Here is a 17480-nt window from a genome sequence, read left to right as displayed (position 1 = left end):
GGCTGCACGCTGTTTGACCATTGGTGCGTTTATTTATTCCGGTGAGGTCATTTGCCAGCCAGAGAAATTTCACCGTGTGGGCTAAAATAGTTCACCTCTCTGCCAGTTACATGCTCTCAAACAGCCTTTCACGTGGGTTGTTTATTTTTACATGTGTACCTGTAAGAAAAAAGAAAAACATCTGGGCCATAAATACAATCAGGCTTCATGTTTTAGGACATGTTACCATTATTTATGTATGAGGCAAGTTCACCACATGTTGGGGTGATGTAAGGCTGCAAGTTTAATGGCTCCAAGTGTGGAGGGAGTTACAACAGGGTTAACAGAGCTTCACATAACAGCTGCTTTCAATGTTAATCCTCAGTAATTTCATTTATAATATACCAGAAAAGAACAACTGAGAAGAAGCTCATTGTTCATTGTTATAGTCCCCTTATCTCGACACAGACTGTTACATCATTGTTTCTAGTTGTGCAATTATGCACAATCATGAATAAAAGTAGACATCAGAGCTTCAACAATGTGAGAGTTTCACTTCAAGGTTTTAGTGATCAAAATAATTCAGAATAAAATTGAAAGCGATGGAAAAAATAATGAATAATAATGAAGTTCACACATCATTTTAATTATTGTCGTTGTTTTGTTATATTGTTTTGGCAAATTAATTGTACTGAAAAAAACAAGTACACAGAGGTGGTAAGAGTGTAATTATAACTGTCCAAAACAAAAAAAACAAAAACAAGACACACATTTGCACAATTACTTAAAATATTAGTTGTGTATTTACCATAATTTAATCAGAAAGCCCCACTGAGACTGACGTTTTCAAGGGAGACTTGAACAAGGTAGAAGTCATAAACTCAAAACATATTAAAAACTTAACAACTACAACATAAAATACAGGAGCCACAGCATTATTATGTATACAGTATACAATTACCCACAACAAAACATGCTAGTGGCCTCTCAAGAAAATCATCCACATTTCCTATCCTGCATTCCTTATGATGCTTTTAAATTCAATAATAGATACAGTCCTTTGAAAAAAAAAGGTAAAAAGTTTTCACAAGAAAATTCACAGTTTTTCTGCATTTGATTAACTGATCGTCAGTAAGTGTGAGCATCACTATAAAAGCAGAGGTTTGGGCAGTTTGCTGGTCTGGAGCACTCATTTGTGTGTTAACACAATGCCAAAATCTTCCGACAAGCAGACATCCCAAAAAATTCTCTCCACAGTAAGACCGTGTAATGTTCAGAGAAACTGTAAATGGTGTAAGAGTGATGAAATAGTTTTCTATATGACTTTGCTGCTAAGGGTGGTTCTGAATATGAATACAAGTTACTCAATCACAGGATGTCCTTGGTTTTCCACATGAGCATGTTTAATTTTAGATTCCATTTCCAAGCTTAATGGTGTGAAAATTTTGTTTATCAGATTTCTTAGAATTCCCCAAAGCAAGCACTTAGAGGTGTGCAGCTGGTTCTGGGACAGAGAGAGGTGCAAAGGTTAACTGAAAATAGACTGAAAATACCAGTGCTGTTATCCAACAGTGGTTAGTGATGGCTAGCACATCAAATCACAAAGAAAGCAGCTGTGAGTCAGAGTTTGTGCCTGTAATAAAGTGTAGAGTTGCACTGAATCAAGACTCAAAGCTGAAAAGGTGTGTATGTGTATATGCATTGTATCACCATTGTCGATCTCAAGCAGAAAAGTATCTTTCACAAGATTTTTCATATAAACAAAGTAAAACCAATCTTCACTCTCAGCTACATTGAACTTGTCATCTGTACATATATACAAACATGTGTTTGCATGAACTCTTTGATGTAACAGTACTATAAACCATCAAAACCTTGTTGGTGAGTTTTTCAGAAGACAAAAACTTTATAGTTTACATATACAGACTGAAATGGGTGAAGTTGCAGTCTGAGGTTGCACTGTCTGTCTTACAGAGGGAGCATGTGTGTAAATGACAGTATCATCAGCATAAAGATGTAGTTTTGCAGTATTGTCTCTACCAAAGTCATTTATAAAAAGTAGAATAAAACTAATAAAATAAAAAACAAAATTTATCCCAAAACCCTGTGGGATCCCTTTGTTAGCTAAAAAAATCTGATTTACGATCATCTGCATAGACATAGTTTGACTTACAAGGTGGATTATAATTCGGTTAACATTGTAAGGTCCATAACCAATAATCTTGTTCAGCAGCAATTCATTATCTACTGAATTAAACACATTACACACATAAAAAATAACACATTGCTTTGTGTTGTATAGCATGTTTATTATTGGTACTTCATGTTTAAATATTATGGCTATTGTCAGTACATGGACACTGTGACAAACTTACTTGTTTGTTCTTTTAGGCGCTTATAGTCATATATAGTGAGACAGACATAGTCACAGTTATATGCTATAAGATTACCAGTGAACCTCAGTGATAACTGTTACTGATTATCTTGGGTACTTGGATGTGAATAAAAGCAAAGCAGTGTGTTACAACAATGGAAACTGAATGAACACATGAATTATCAGCTTATAGCCAGGCTTTTGTTGGAAAAACTGTGACTCTGGTATTCAGTGTGAACAGAAGATTGTGATAAATGGTCACATTTAGAGGGATTTATGATGATAGTGATTAATGTTGCACAAAGGCACTACAGCAGTTATATCAAATCACCTATAACTCACCTTTCACCTGTGATTCTGGACTGCTGTGCTGGTGTGTCTCGCTGCTGTCCCAGGCGCTGCCCGCTACACATGCCATGATGCACTGAAGGTCGCTTGTTCTGCTTGTCGTTCAGGGCCTGTCTGGAGCCTGTAGGAAGGCCACTGTGGCATGAAGGGAAGGATGGGGGAGGGACTGAGAAGAGGGGGAGGGAGAACAAACGAATAAAGGAAGAAACGAAGGAAGGAAGGAAGGAAGGAAGGGCAAAATGAGAATTAAGAGGAAACAGGAGATGTGGTGAGAAAAAGGAAAAAGGTACAAATAGCAGAGAGAACAAAAACGAGGGAAGAGGATGAGGAGGAAGAGTGGTAGCAGGTGACAGGAGGCCATATTTACCATGGCAACCATCACTGGGTCTTTTCCCTGTTGTTGTTGTAATAACACTACTCCCATTCCCGTCACTGCTGTGTGTGTGTGTGTGTGTGTGTGTGTGTGTGTGTGCACATGCGCACTCACAGGCTTGTACCACAAAGACATGCCACCACAACCTCGCTGTGCCATCACTGCCTGTAATCACCCCTTGTTCACTCTTTCATGGCCTCCTATAGGATGAATCGATAAACTGAGATCTCAGACACTCATTGCTTACTGTGCATGTTTATTTAAAAGAAAAGAAAAAGAAAAAAAGAGTGCCTATGAAAAAAGGGGAGCATGCCATGGTTTAATCAGTTTAAAGTGCTGACAACAGTGCACACTCTGTAGTAAGCCACTTACTCCAATAAGGTGCATCATGATGTGCGTATGGATCGATTAGGCTATAAAATACATTTACTTTCATTTTCCTGCTGATATCTGCAGTCATGATGATATAACTGAAGATATATGCTCTATATTATGCCACGCCACATTCACCAACCCAGAATTTAACACAAAATCTCAGTAATGCTGGAAAGAAGAAATCTCTAGAATACTTCCTGCCTTTCGTCTGTTACTTGGTTCTGCTTCTGCGTCCTGAAGATGAGCAATAACCTGGGCATTATCTTTTTCCAGCTAAGATTAAATGTTAAGATGTGGATTAATCTCCCTTCGAAAATCTATTTACAGCAGAGAAAGGCTGTATGTGGAAGTGTATCTGTAGTGCAGGTATTTATGGCAAGGAACCTGTTTAATACGTGTGGGCTCGCCGTCTTTTCTTTAAGTCTGGTCCTGTTTGGAAAAATAGTTCCAAACTGAACCATGACTCAGTTTCAAGATACACCTTCAACATCGCCTAGACATCCTCTTAGAATCTATTAAGAGAACTTTTTAGTTCAAGAATTATTTTCTACAATATCTTTATTGATTAGAGTACAACAAAACACAAATTTACAAAGTTTCCTGGTAGAAAGAATGTCAATACATCCATCCATCCGGTTTTTCAGGTTATCTAATTCAGGGTTCTGGGAGAGCCTATTCCAGCTGTCATAGGTCAAAAGGTGGGGTATATTCTGGATAGGTCGACAAGCGTTCACACCTACAGCCTATTTAGTATCACCAATGCTTAACAGAGTAATAAGACTTATTTAATGTAATCCATCCATCCATTCCCATCTGCTTATCCAATTCAGGATTGCGGGCTGTTAGCTGGACAGGTTGCCAGTCTGTCGCAGGGCATTCGATGGCTTCTCTGCAATAATCCACTTTATATTTCTCACTTTGTAAGTGACCCAACCTCTATTCTTTGTAGAAACAACATAAACAGGTCCGTCTGCGGTTCAGTTTTTATCTTCGCTCTGTGCCCAGGTTTAACGAGGGAGATGATGTTGAAGTTTGCAGGGAAGGAAGAGTGCAGCATCATGACTCAGTGATGTGTAGTAGTAGTATTTGTGTGATATCAATCTTTGGTTACACAGGTTGTTAATGAGACTAATTTGTTATTTGTTTTCTGAAAAACTGAAAATGAGATAAACAAAGCAGCAATACAGATCCAATAGCAGCGGTCAGTAGTAATCTCTGTGTAATTATTCTTATTCCAGCCTCCTTGTTGTTTGTGTAAAAGCCTTCAGAAAATGTGAAAGTCAGTTCTCAGCTTTAAAAAGACAAAAGCACCTAAACATGACTTAAATTATGACTCACTTATTGAGTGAAAAAAAGGCACTTCTACCTGGTTACCCAGAGTTTTGCTGGGCAGACAGTGGTCACCGTGGTTATAAGTGAGGAGCTGTCATTTGATTGGCCGGCTGTCTTTGGTTCTGACGTATGACAGGAGAGCAACAAGCAAGTGGAGCCAGTCACACGTGTGCGAGTGATTGCGTATCAGCATTTGTGTGTGAGTGTATGTACCGGGTGTTCGTGCATGTACACAAGCGTGTGTGGGTTTGTCTCTGCTGCACAGGCCTGAAGAACTGCAGCTGGTAAGGTGTGTGTGTGTGTGTGTGTGTGTGTGTGTGTTCTTGCTGTAGCCGTTGCTGACATTGCTGAATCTTACTGCGCTGAATGCGTTGGTGTATTTGTGTGTGCGTGTGTACATTCATGAATTGATATGTGTGTCTTTTTTAAGTCCTTAGCTTTGATGTGATGAGGGTAAACATTTCCTGTTGCCATGATATTTTTTCCATGAAAGTAAAGGGAATAAATAAATTTGCTCAAGCTCTGAATTAAAGTATATTTCACGGGGAAATGTTATTCCACTGCCTTCATTCGACATCTAAAGATACTTTAAAATGAATATATTCCAAAGGAAACATGATTGTGGTTGATCCTTAATGAAACGTGACATATTCTCATGGATTAAACTACCCAGCTGTTTATAACAGTTAAAATGAACTTCACACCGACCATGAAGCCCGTCACAGTGTTAGAAGTCACTCTCGGCTGCAGTCCCCGCACATCAGCTGATACTTAGTAAGTATTCAGCTAGTAAATCTCACGCAGGATGCACTATTTAATCTTGCTGTTTTAGCATTCCCCAAGTTGCTGTCTATCTGCAAGCCACTTTGCAAACCACCTTCACCCCATTTACTCCTTTCATGCCTTCATATCTGACAAAATCATTTCTGCCGTGCTCTGCGGGGGCCCTGCTGCAACTCTTCCTGCCTTTTTCAAAGTGGTTTTCAAAGTGTGGAAAAACAGAAGTGATGAAAAATAGAAAAACCCATATCACCAAGAGGGATGAAGACGGAGCAGGAAAGATCAGAGCTGCCCGACTCAACTTAAATATTCTCTGGTTTTAAGCACCTCATTTGTGAGGATTCACAAAAATGCAGTAAAAACTGTAACTATTAACTGTAGTTCTGGAATTAAAACACAAAAAAATCAGTATTTTTAAAGGACAACACATTTCTATTTTTAAAATACAAAATTTATACCATTCAGTAAAAACATAGATTTTTTCTGTATTTTTACCGGATGATAAAAAAAACCCAGTTATTATAAATTTAGATAAAATGTTGTGTATTTGTAGAGATTTTTTTTATTTTAAAAGGTATAAAACTTATTTACATGTGTAAAAAGATTATCCCATAATAATTATCTAATAATGATCTAGGACCTAACATATTATCTAATAATATGGCCAAATCTGCTGTAATAGAATTAATCAGGCTTAAAATGGCAGGAAAAAAACATCTTTTTATTTTAGTGTTTGTTCCTACCTGGTGTAAAGATATAAGTAGACAAAACAAGGGGAAAGGGGGGGATGATGAATGTGCTTTAGAGAAATATCGGCGCCAAGAGGGGGCGATCGTGGCTCAAGAGTTGGGAGTTCGCCTTGTAATCGGAAGGTTGCAGGTTCGAGCCCCGGCTTGGACAGTCTCGGTCGTTGTGTCCTTGGGCAAGACACTTCACCCGTTGCCTACTGGTGGTGGTCAGAGGGCCCGGTGGCGCCAGTGTCCGGCAGCCTCGCCTCTGTCAGTGCGCCCCAGGGTGGCTGTGGCTACAATGTAGCTTGCCATCACCAGTGTGTGAATGTGTGTGTGAATGGGTGGATGACTGGATATGTAAAGCGCTTTGGGGTCCTTAGGGACTAGTAAAGCGCTATATAAAATACAGGCCATTTACCATTTACCATTTACCAAGAGTAAGATCACCTGATTCTGATGACAAATGTCCTATTTGCTGGCCTTGTTAAGGAGACCCAAAGTCTGTGTATCCCTGTAGGGCCGTATCTAAATTGGTTACACTACTTCCTCCACCAACGTCTGTGTCTGTCACAGTTTACAGTGGTGCAGCATGCTGGCCAGAGGCAGACTGCCTGCCAGCCCGCCTCAGCCATCCATCCATCCATCCATCCATCTATCCACCCACCACAAACACTGTGAGGCACATACAGAAATAACAGATGTGACTGCAGTTTGTTTGCTCTTTTTTCTTTTTTTCCTGATATCGATCACGTAGGGGCACTTCTGACAGCAGGAACAGCAGTTTTCTAAAAGCGGCTGCAGTTTAGAAGCTCTAGTCATTTTTAAATCAGTCCAAATGTCCACATGTAAGTGCACAGAGAACAAAACAGGGAGCGTTATGGTCTGATCCTGTTGTGAGAGAGCTCGGCCTGACTTTTCATTAACTCCTGCTCGCTCTCAGATCTCTGCCGGAAATCTCCCTTTGTTCCTCCTGACTGGCTCGATCTGAGAGTGAGTCATAAGTCACAGCCTTGGGAGGAACGCAGCAGGAGGGGACAAGTGAAATTGTTTGTTTCATAACACCGGCCACCTTTTTATTCAACTGCTGCGGCTCACAGCCACTTCGCTTGCTGTGTTGAAGATCCAGAAATTTCCACCCACTCGTCACATTAAAAAAATGTTAAAGGAAGGAAAACAAACTGTTTTTCAACAGAACAGGCAAGAAATTAGTAGTATTATTATTATTATTATCATTATTGTTGTTGTTGTTGTTGTTGTACTGGAAACTTTATTCCTCAGAAGATATTTGCTGATAGGACAGCAAGCACACTAAGTGTTTTTGTGAAGGCCTGCTCTGCTGGCCAGCCAAACCAAATAAACGTGGTTAAGTTATAATTTCCTTTATAGAAGGAAATAACTCATATTTAATATAACTTTAAGAGGATATAAGCGCAAAGTTAGTGTTGGGGGTGGCTGTGGCTAAGGTCGCCAGCTAATTGGAAAGTTGGTGGTTCAATATCTGCCTGCTCCAAGTCTGCATGCCAAAGTATCCTTGGACAAGACACTAAACCTCAATTTGCTCCTGATGCTTTCTTTGGAGTGTGAATGCAGATAGAAAGCACTTAGACATAGATAATTGCTTTTATGAGTGAGGTTTGTAGTACAGAGCACTTTGAGTGCTCACCCGGAGTATAAAAGTGCTACAAACTGGTCTATCTACCAGCTAACACTGTAGAGCTGATTCATTTCAGTAAAAAGAAATAATAATACTTTGTAAACTACTTGATTTGCAAGCGAAATTAAAAAATATACAGAATCGCTCAGTCCAAGCAGAGCCGGTATTAAGAAAGCAGCCACAGACAGCATAAATAATCACAGGAGAAAGAAAATACATACGGAGCCACAAGAAGAGCAGCACAACACACATGAAATGACACAGAAGGAGGGAGGACCAATAATCTGTTCACAGATTTTTTTCTGACGATAACTAAATAAAAGTAATGCACGAGCAGAAAAACTATGATTAACCGTATTGAAACTCATCCAATCAGAAGTAAGCTCCTTGTGCAGTAAGGTTAGACACACACATTTGATTTGTCCCTGAAAAACAGGCGGGAAGGGAGGGTTCAGCTAACTCCCACACTCCCCATTCCTTGTGAAAATGTGACAAAATGTCAACGCTTGGGAAGAGAAGAGCAAACATAATGACACATTTCTCATTTGATGCCAAGCAAAGTAACTTGAGTCCAGCGTCATTTTGATTGCGTTATTTATCATTTAGCAATGAAGGAGATTTGTTACTAAAAACAAACCTGAACTCCCTCCTGGATACCAACTTCTTTGGCTTGTAAAACACGTTAATTTCGGTTTCAGTGTAAATGTTGCCGAGCATTTTACAGAGAATTAAAAGACACGAATCAACATACCTGCAAAGACCTGGATGGGGTGTGTCTGTCTGTGAGGATTTAAATCCTCCTGAGGATCTAAACAACGTTCTTGTGAAGTGGAAAACTAATCTGAGTTCATTAAAACTGAGATTTAATCTGCGCAGTAATTGATTGTTTTTTCTTTACTACTTGGTTGCATCAACACTTCAAGCACTTTATAAGCCCTCCTGGTGGTGAGAGTAGTTTGGCAAAGACTTGCTCTCCATCATTACTTTTGCACACACTGGTGCACATCAGAGTTCAGGTTTCGTCTGTTATTCTCTACAGGCACCTTCACATCAACAAGCACAGGATTTACAGATTGAAATTGCTGCAGCAGTTGAAACTAAAATGGTGAATTTCCAGAGGAAAGGGTGGAGACTGTGCACACATTCAGCACTAGCATTTATCATTTAGGGGAGGACTCCAGCGGTTCAGTCATGCCTCGAGTGTGAGGATGAAATACCACCGTGCTGTGTTCATGTGACAGTTCGCAAGATATAACGTTTAACTGCGGATTGACAGGGAAAAGTCCCACTGGCAGTAATCCAAGTCTTGCTCGGTTGCTTCTTAGGTCCTTGCTGGTGTTGCTGACTTCCTCTCTATCACTGTGGTTGCTCTGCTTTTCAGCTGTGACTAACCAGCTGTTTAATGTCTAGCGCGTGGCTACCTGTGGACCACCACTGGACTGTAAAGTACTTTACTTTAATGTGATGCAGTTGACCATAAGCTGGTAAGTGCACTGTTTGGATGCTTTTGGCATCACTATAACAGCCATACAGTCACTTGTTGCTTACCTTGTTCATCTCTCTATGATCACCGTGCAGTCGTCTTCTGACAGCAGGAAAACACACCGTGTCACAAAAGTCAAATCATCTCAAACTGGCTTCTTCATCATGACAGTGAGTCACCAGATCTCAATCCAATAGAGCAACTTTGGGATGTGTCACATAAATATTGACCAAAAATCTCAGGAATGTTTCCAGCACCTTGTTGAATCTGTGCCATGAAGAATTGAGACATTTCTGAAAGATAAGTGGGGTCCAGCCTGGTAGCAGCAACAACTACAGTGTTAAAATAGTGAAGGCGTTAGATATTATTCAGAAAACAGGCAGAAACATGAGCATTCATTGAGAGTCCAGCTGGCCTTTCAGCCTTTCAGCCGCCTGCTTTATTTTCTCCCATTTGAGTAGGTAGATGTTTTTTATTAGCTAATTTTTCTGCCTGCCTATTTATGATGAACCAATAGAAACCAAAAAAAGTAAAACATCAAGCCGAAGTATTCGCAAACACTCGAAGGGGAAAAGTGCGGTTACTACGTTATACAGTTACACTGTTGTTTTTTGTTACAATGTGCTTGATAAAGACAAATGTATTAGCATGTGTCCTGCACCCAGAGCCTCGGGGACATCCGACTGTGGCCATAAATGAACTTTTGAACCATGACATGCAATTACAGACCTCATATTAAATTTAACGAGCCTTTAATGAGCCTGCTGGTGACATCAACATCTGTTACCACTGGACCAAAAATAAAAATCGCTGCCTGTGTTTCGCTGCAGTCATAAGACAGATTGTTCTTTCTCCACTTCCTCAACACATCTCAGCCTCTGAGCCCAGTCATGCTTCAGATGGGGGCTGTTTGGGGCCGCACTCGCATAACGTCAGCGATGTGTAACACCACAGACGGAGTGATTTTTACCAGTCCACTCTAACACGCTGCCAGAGAAGAACCAGTGCCTGCTTACAAAAGCGGAATAGAAGAGAAAACTCCTCCCTTTCATCTACTGCCAGCTCCGTCACCAGGGGACTTGATGGAGTGCATGAGATGAAGCCAGGAGGAAACGAGAGGATAGAGGGGTTAATACGAGGCTGGGAATGGAAGAAGACTTGCTCGGAGCTTTGGACAGGAGAAATGTGATATTCAGACAGTGCACTTGTACTATATAGAGGGGGATGATGATGAGGAGTAAGAGGAGAAATGGGAGGGATGGGGTGAGGTTTTTTTGTTTGTTTTTTTCCTCCCTCTGTGTGGTTACGTCTGCCATTAAAGGGACGGCCACAGCAGAAATGTGAGAACGTGCCAGAGCTGCAGATGGCGTGGCATTGCTGTTGGGTGTATGGCTGGCACTCCCTCTACTGTACCTCTCACACTGTACCGTCTCCTCTGAATTACCTCCTACCTTATAGATAGGGCATTTAGAGGAAGGGGGAAGGGGTGAATCAGCAGACGGTGATGGACAGGCTCAAATGGAGGGAGGTGTAAAACAAAAGGAGTGCAAGAGGCTGGACGGAGCTCTTAAATGTGATGGGATTATCAGAGAGTGGAGGCAGGGCACGGCTGTAAAGGAGGAGGGGAGGCAGGAAAGGTTTGACCTCCAAGCAGTAGAGGGAGAGTTTACAGAACTGCATTTTATTATGTTTTTCTTTCAATTCTTACTGAGAAATCCATTTCAGACCAAAACTGATTTATGCCACAGCTCTGACAGGCCCAGATGACTCGTGTCAAAGGAGCAAATAAGATTGTCAGGAATAAAAGGAGGAGGCAGCAGGCGGAGAGGCGGAGAGGGGAGGAAAGACGAGACGAAGTTTTTCTTTTGATGCTTTTTGTCATGATTGCTTTTGGATTGAAGTCTTTTTGCTGTTAGAAGTATAGTTGGCACGGCTGCGTTCTTAAATCCATATAGATTAAAATCAGAATAGAAAACAACGCAAATGTAGTGGCTCTAAACTCTCTGTGTGATGAATCAATCGCAGCCGCGCTGTTCTGGCTCAAACCCGCCATTTATGATGATAATAACCGAATTATACCGAGTATGTCGCAGCCAGCCTTGTGCTAATACACTCCCAGAATTGCTGCTATCAGAGAACGGCATAATTCAGTTAACTGTAACTTTAGCAGCTCGTTTAGCAGACGCTTCTTACGAAGCTACAAATGGCAGATGGAATGATGCAAGACACAGATATGGGTTTAAAATTAAAAAATAGGCGAGCCTTTAGTGGCCAAGAAACCAAAGAAGGCACCGGTGGAGATAGTTAGACCTAAGCAAAACTAAAAAAAATTTAAAAACTACAAATGGCAGGAAAGCAGCTAACTCTGAACATGATAACAGAGGCGGGAGAAATTAGACCCACAACAGGAGTACTCCCATCTGCTCCCTTATTTCTCCATCGGTCACCATATTTGATTTGGCACAGATTTGACACCTAATGCAACCATCTTATTCAGAGAAAAGAAAAAGTCTGTTAAATGCTACTTTTTATCATTGTTTTTGTGACTTTAGCACATTAGCACACTACAGGATGGTTGTTACAATTACCAGCTGTTGCAGTTTATCACTGTGAACTTTATTTCTTTTGGCAATTCTTTTTTTAAGTAACACAGCAACAATTTGGACATCATGCTGGGGTAATGGAAATGATGCATGTTTATTTCTTTTTTTTAAATCTATTTTTAAATCTCACAAATGAATGAAAAATAACTAAATGTTTTCTATTTATGAATATTAATGTGGTGCATATGAGCCCTGCGATGTATGTCAGTGCTGTTACATTACAACCTGGGCCATGCTGCACAAAACTCATCCCACACACCTGTAACATCATTCTTATTATCATGAGTGTGGAATAGAAGATAAAAATGATTAAGAATTAAACATGTAACTTTTAAAAGTGGTAATAAAGGAAGTGCAAATGTGTATAATTTGGAGGCGTTTTGCATCGTATAGCAAATAAACAACAATTTATATTCGATGATTACCACCAAAACCTGTGTGGACTTCGTCACCAGGTCCAGCTTCATATCATCAATGTCAACTCATACATTTATCAGAAAATAATACTTTGTTATGCCAAAAGCTGGGTTTACCTGTGTTTGACCTGTGAGTTAACAGTACCCACAACAAATATCACAGGGTCCAAAACACAGTAAATGCAATAAAACCCCAAGAATAGAAGAAGAATAGATTAAACTTTAGTGCTGTTATACAAGTACAATGTAATGGAGGCAGCAGCTCAGGGGTAAAAGCCACCTTTAGCATACTGTGCTCAAAAAACAACAAAAAAAACCCCCATAAAGCAAACAAAATTACCACATAAGTGCATTATATTTAATTTTGAAATGTAATTTAATTTAATTTTAAGCGATCACAGGATAAAGTTTTTGAGGTGTGTCCAACACGACGGTCCGAGTGGAGAATAACTGCATTATTACACAGATAACACAATTTTTTTTTAAACACACCGACAAAAGTAAAAAAGAAATGAATAAAGAAAACTGGCTAAATATAGTTAGAAGAATAAGCAAAGCTGCGACATGAGTCCACAAGAAACAAAGAGGAAGAAAAACAGAGCACGTTTGCTTCAGATACTTCTGTGTGCACAGTTTAAGTGTAGCGCTCTGTGTAAACTACTAAACAGTGTAGTCCATGGCTTTTGACGTGCACCCCTCTGACATTTCATTGACCTTACGCTCTGCTTTGATGCTGCAGATTCTCTACTGTAACTTAAGGCAGCTGACGGGAAACAGGTAAGGGATGAGACAGGAAGTGAAAACCAAAACAAGACAACAGGGGAAAACTATAAAGAGAGACACGCTGAAACCACAAACAAGCAGCCTCACACGAAACACGACACAGAGGTAGCGAAACACAGAAAGGGAAACACTAGGGAGGCTAGAACGAAACAACATAGCCCAAAATAGAAACCGAAAACTAAATGTAACCCTGACACTATATCAGCGCTATTTGTGCATTCAAAATGAGGTGATTCCACCACATTAAAAAAAAAAGCTAATCTAGTTAGGCTTTATTAACACAGCGGGAGAAAGGATGTGTTTTACCAGCTCTTCTTGTCCATGTGTGTGCGTGTAATGCTGAATGTGCGTATTCTTGACACGAGACCTCCTCCTCCTGACATGAACTGACAGTTGTGTGAAATAATGAATAAACTGAACTTGTCTGTCAAAGGTAGTTGAAAGTCACAAACACAAACCCTTTCCTGAGATAGAGGGTGAGCGTGAGAGGGGGGCAGATTGAGAAATGCAGAATATTCATCCTCTGTAAGCCACCAGTAATGAGAATTTGCTGAAGCTATTTGCGCATATCTAACACCCCGTGCTCCAGCGGACAGTGCAGAGTAAACTCATTCGCTGTTTATATTTATCCGCAGAGCTCCAACGCTGATAATATAAATAAATACTTTTTTTAAAGCCATGCTGGTCGCTATCTGAGCCTCCCCTCTCCTTAAACACAGAATGCTTTATAGCGTGACATTGAAAACGTGTCCTTGTTAAACCCCATTTGTGACAGGGGTGAAATGCTGAGCCTGGGTGAGCCCTGGTTATGTTGATGCATCTCTGAGGGTAGTCTTTTGATTGTTTTAATTAAAAGAAAAAGAAAGAAATGACTGTTGAAACGTTGAATTTAAAGTTGCTGTATTCTGTAAATGTAACAATAAAACAACAACTCTGCAGTCCCTCTCTGCTGTAAGGAGCGTTAACCTTTAAATGCGTAGCTGTGGTTGCTGGTGGCACACTGGGGAAGAAGCACTCGGCTCTGCAGCAGTCCTCAAACTGTTTGTCTGTAATACTGTTCAAGCAGGTTTCCAGTGTTACTTCATGATCTCATCGCTCCTTAAATACCTAAACACAGTATCTTATTGTCCCAGAAACGTGCTGCAGCAGTTTACAGGTTTAGTTCAGAGCGCCGTCTTTCGTTGATATTTGATGCCGACAGTGCTGCAGCTGAGGCTGCTAATGATAAGTAATTTGATTTATTGCCATTCATGAGTCGTTTAAAGCTAAGCCTAAAGTGTGACACTAAAGGACTGAGCTGTCAGACTGTCAGTGAGAAATGACGAGGGGAATCTTCCACCTGCTCTTCAGTTTAGTCATTATTGAACTTATAATGAGTAAAATGATTATCAAACTTGTACTTTAACTATAACATAAACACATAATAGATAAAGAGCATATATATGACTATATAAATTGATTTAATGAAGATATTAAGAATAATATGATAACTTCATATACACATTTGTGCTTTAAAACAAGCGCTAGTTAATGCAAATGTTGTGCTCTTACCAGCATAATGATATTTAATAAGCAGATCAGTATAACTTATGTAAGTGCCCAGTCACTAATGAACTCAGGTTTGAAAAACACATCATACATTGCCCAGCCCATTAAGTCTACATACCAATAAGGAATCAGAAATGCAACACTGAAGATATTCTGTTTGCTTTCATCCTGTAGATTATTAGGAGCTGGAAAGTTAGTGGTGCAAGACGACTGAAACACAAAGAGCACCATTCACATTTCTAACAATACAAAACAGGCTGGAAAGGCTCGTGGAAACATGGCTTTTCTGTTTATTTCATGAATTAATTTGGCTCTTTGAAATCTGAGTTTTCTTCTGCTCCAATTTTCAGTGATGAGTGACATTTTAGGTCACACGCTGCATGTTTGTGACAATGAAACAGTCACATTTTGTTTGTATTCATACACTGAACAAAAATATAAACGCAACACTTTTGTTTTTGCTCCCATTCCCCATGGGATGGACGTAGAGACCTAAAATTCATTCCAGATACACAATATAACCATCCCTCCCAAACAGTGGTCACAAATCAGTCCAAATGTGTGGTAGTGGGCACATCTGCTATATTGAGATAATCCATCCCACCTCACAGGTGTGCCACATCAGGATGCTGATCTGACATCATGAGTAGTGCACAGGTGTACCTCAGACTGCCCACAACAAAAGGCCACCCTGGAATGTGCAGTTTTGTCTCACAGCAAAATGCCACAGATACCACAAGCAATGAGGGAGCGTGCAATTGGCATGCTGACAGCAGGAATGTCAACCAGATCTGTCGCCCGTGCATTGAATGTTCATTTCTCAACCATAAGCCGTCTCCACAGGCGTTTCAGAGAATATGGCAGCACATCCAACCGGCCTCACAACCGCAGACCTCGTGTAACCACACCAGCCCAGGACCTCCACATCCAGCAGGTTCACCTCCAAGATCGTCTGAGACCAGCCACCCAGACAGCTGGTGGAACAATTGGTTTGCACAACCAAACAATTTCTGCACAAACTGTCAGAAACCGTCTCAGGGACGCTCAACTGCATGCCCGTCGTCCTCATCGGGGTCTTGACCTGACTCCAGCTCGTCGCCGTAACAGACTTGTGTGGGCAAATGCTCACATTCGATGGCGTCTGGCATGTTGGAGAGGTGTGCGCTTCACGGATGAATCGTGGTTCACATTGTTCAGGGCAGATGGCAGCTGAGAATGTCCCAGTTCTTGCATGGCCAGCATACTCACCGGACATGTCACCCATTGAGCATGTTCGGGATGTGCTTGACCGGCGTATACGACAGCGTGTACCAGTTCCCACGAATATCCAACAACCTCGCACAGCCATTGAAGTGGAGTGGACCAACATTCCACAGGCCACAATTGACAATCTGATAGACTCCATGCGACGATGTGTTGCACTGCATGAGGCAAATGGTGGTCACACCAGATACTGACCGGTTCTGGGTCCCCAGACCCCCAATAGCGCAAAAAACTGCACATTCCAGGGTGGCCTTTTGTTGTGGGCAGTCTGAGGTACACCTGTGCACTACTCATGATGTCAGATCAGCATCCTGATGTGGCACACCTGTGAGGTGGGATGGATTATCTCAATATAGCAGATGTGCCCACTACCACACATTTGGACTGATTTGTGACCACTGTTTGGGAGGGATGGTTATATTGTGTATCTGGAATGAATTTTAGGTCTCTACGTCCATCCCATGGGGAATGGGAGCAAAAACAAAAGTGTTGCGTTTATATTTTTGTTCAGTGTACATAAACTTCCCACACCACCCAGAAGTAAAAATCTGACACAGTTAAAGACCAAAACACAATCCAGAAATTCAGTTTCAGGAAAATACATCTGACGTCCAAAATCGGGCATAAAGCCATATATGAGGAGAACGTCACAGAAAAGATAACATTTTCAACAAGTAACAAGAAAATGCTGCAAGGTTTAACTAGTGTGGATGACTTATTCAGGAGTCTTGAACCTGCAGCTCCAGGGCCACATGCAGCTCTTTTGTCCGTCTCGAGTAGCTCCCTGTGGGTTTGACCCAGATTAATATTGATGTAAGTGATTCTTTACAGTCTCCAGCTGCAAACGTGTGCAGCTGCATCTGTCTCCTGGTGCTTTGTCCCCTTAATTTCACTGAACTCAGACACGCTGGCTTGCATGGATGTACACACATAAAGAGCTTATAACGCGCTACCATTGGATTCCAGACTAAAAGACCAAACAAGAAAAACAGATTTGAAAAGTGTGTGGACAGATGTCGCCACGATATTGCTCGTGTATACTTAATTGGCCGCATCACCTTCATATTAAGGCTTAAAGGTGTTTTGCAGCTCAATAAAGATTTTCTTTGGTGAGACGTTGCTCAAAATGGCTCATTTCATAGTAAATATTGCTGAACATTGGAAACAAGTGTAACCACACAACAAGAAGAACGGCTAAGAGTGAAAAACAAATTGGGATTCACTTTTAGAGCAACAACTGGAGGAAACCTTGGAGAGGCGAGGCTGAGGTGGTTCAGGCATGTGCAGAGGAGGATATTTTGGATAAAGCAGGAAAAGGAGATTCATGTAGTGGAGGAGGACATGCAGAGGATTGGTGTGACAGGAGGTGGATGCTGGGGATAGGGGGAGATGGAGGGAGATGATCCGCTGTGGCGACCCCTGAACAGAGCAGCTGGAA

At 41.0% G+C, this 17480-nt stretch overlaps 1 protein-coding gene across 1 annotated transcript in view; it reads left to right on the top strand.

The window, feature by feature from the left end:
- ttc9b (tetratricopeptide repeat domain 9B) overlaps window positions 1-17480 on the top strand; it is a 35068-nt gene that overhangs the window by 1016 nt on the left and 16572 nt on the right. The window lies entirely within an intron of this gene.

Source organism: Aulonocara stuartgranti (assembly GCF_965226115.1).
Source record: "Aulonocara stuartgranti genome assembly, chromosome: 14".
NCBI classification, from domain to species: domain Eukaryota; kingdom Metazoa; phylum Chordata; class Actinopteri; order Cichliformes; family Cichlidae; genus Aulonocara; species Aulonocara stuartgranti.
This window is presented reverse-complemented; position numbering and strand designations above follow the sequence as displayed.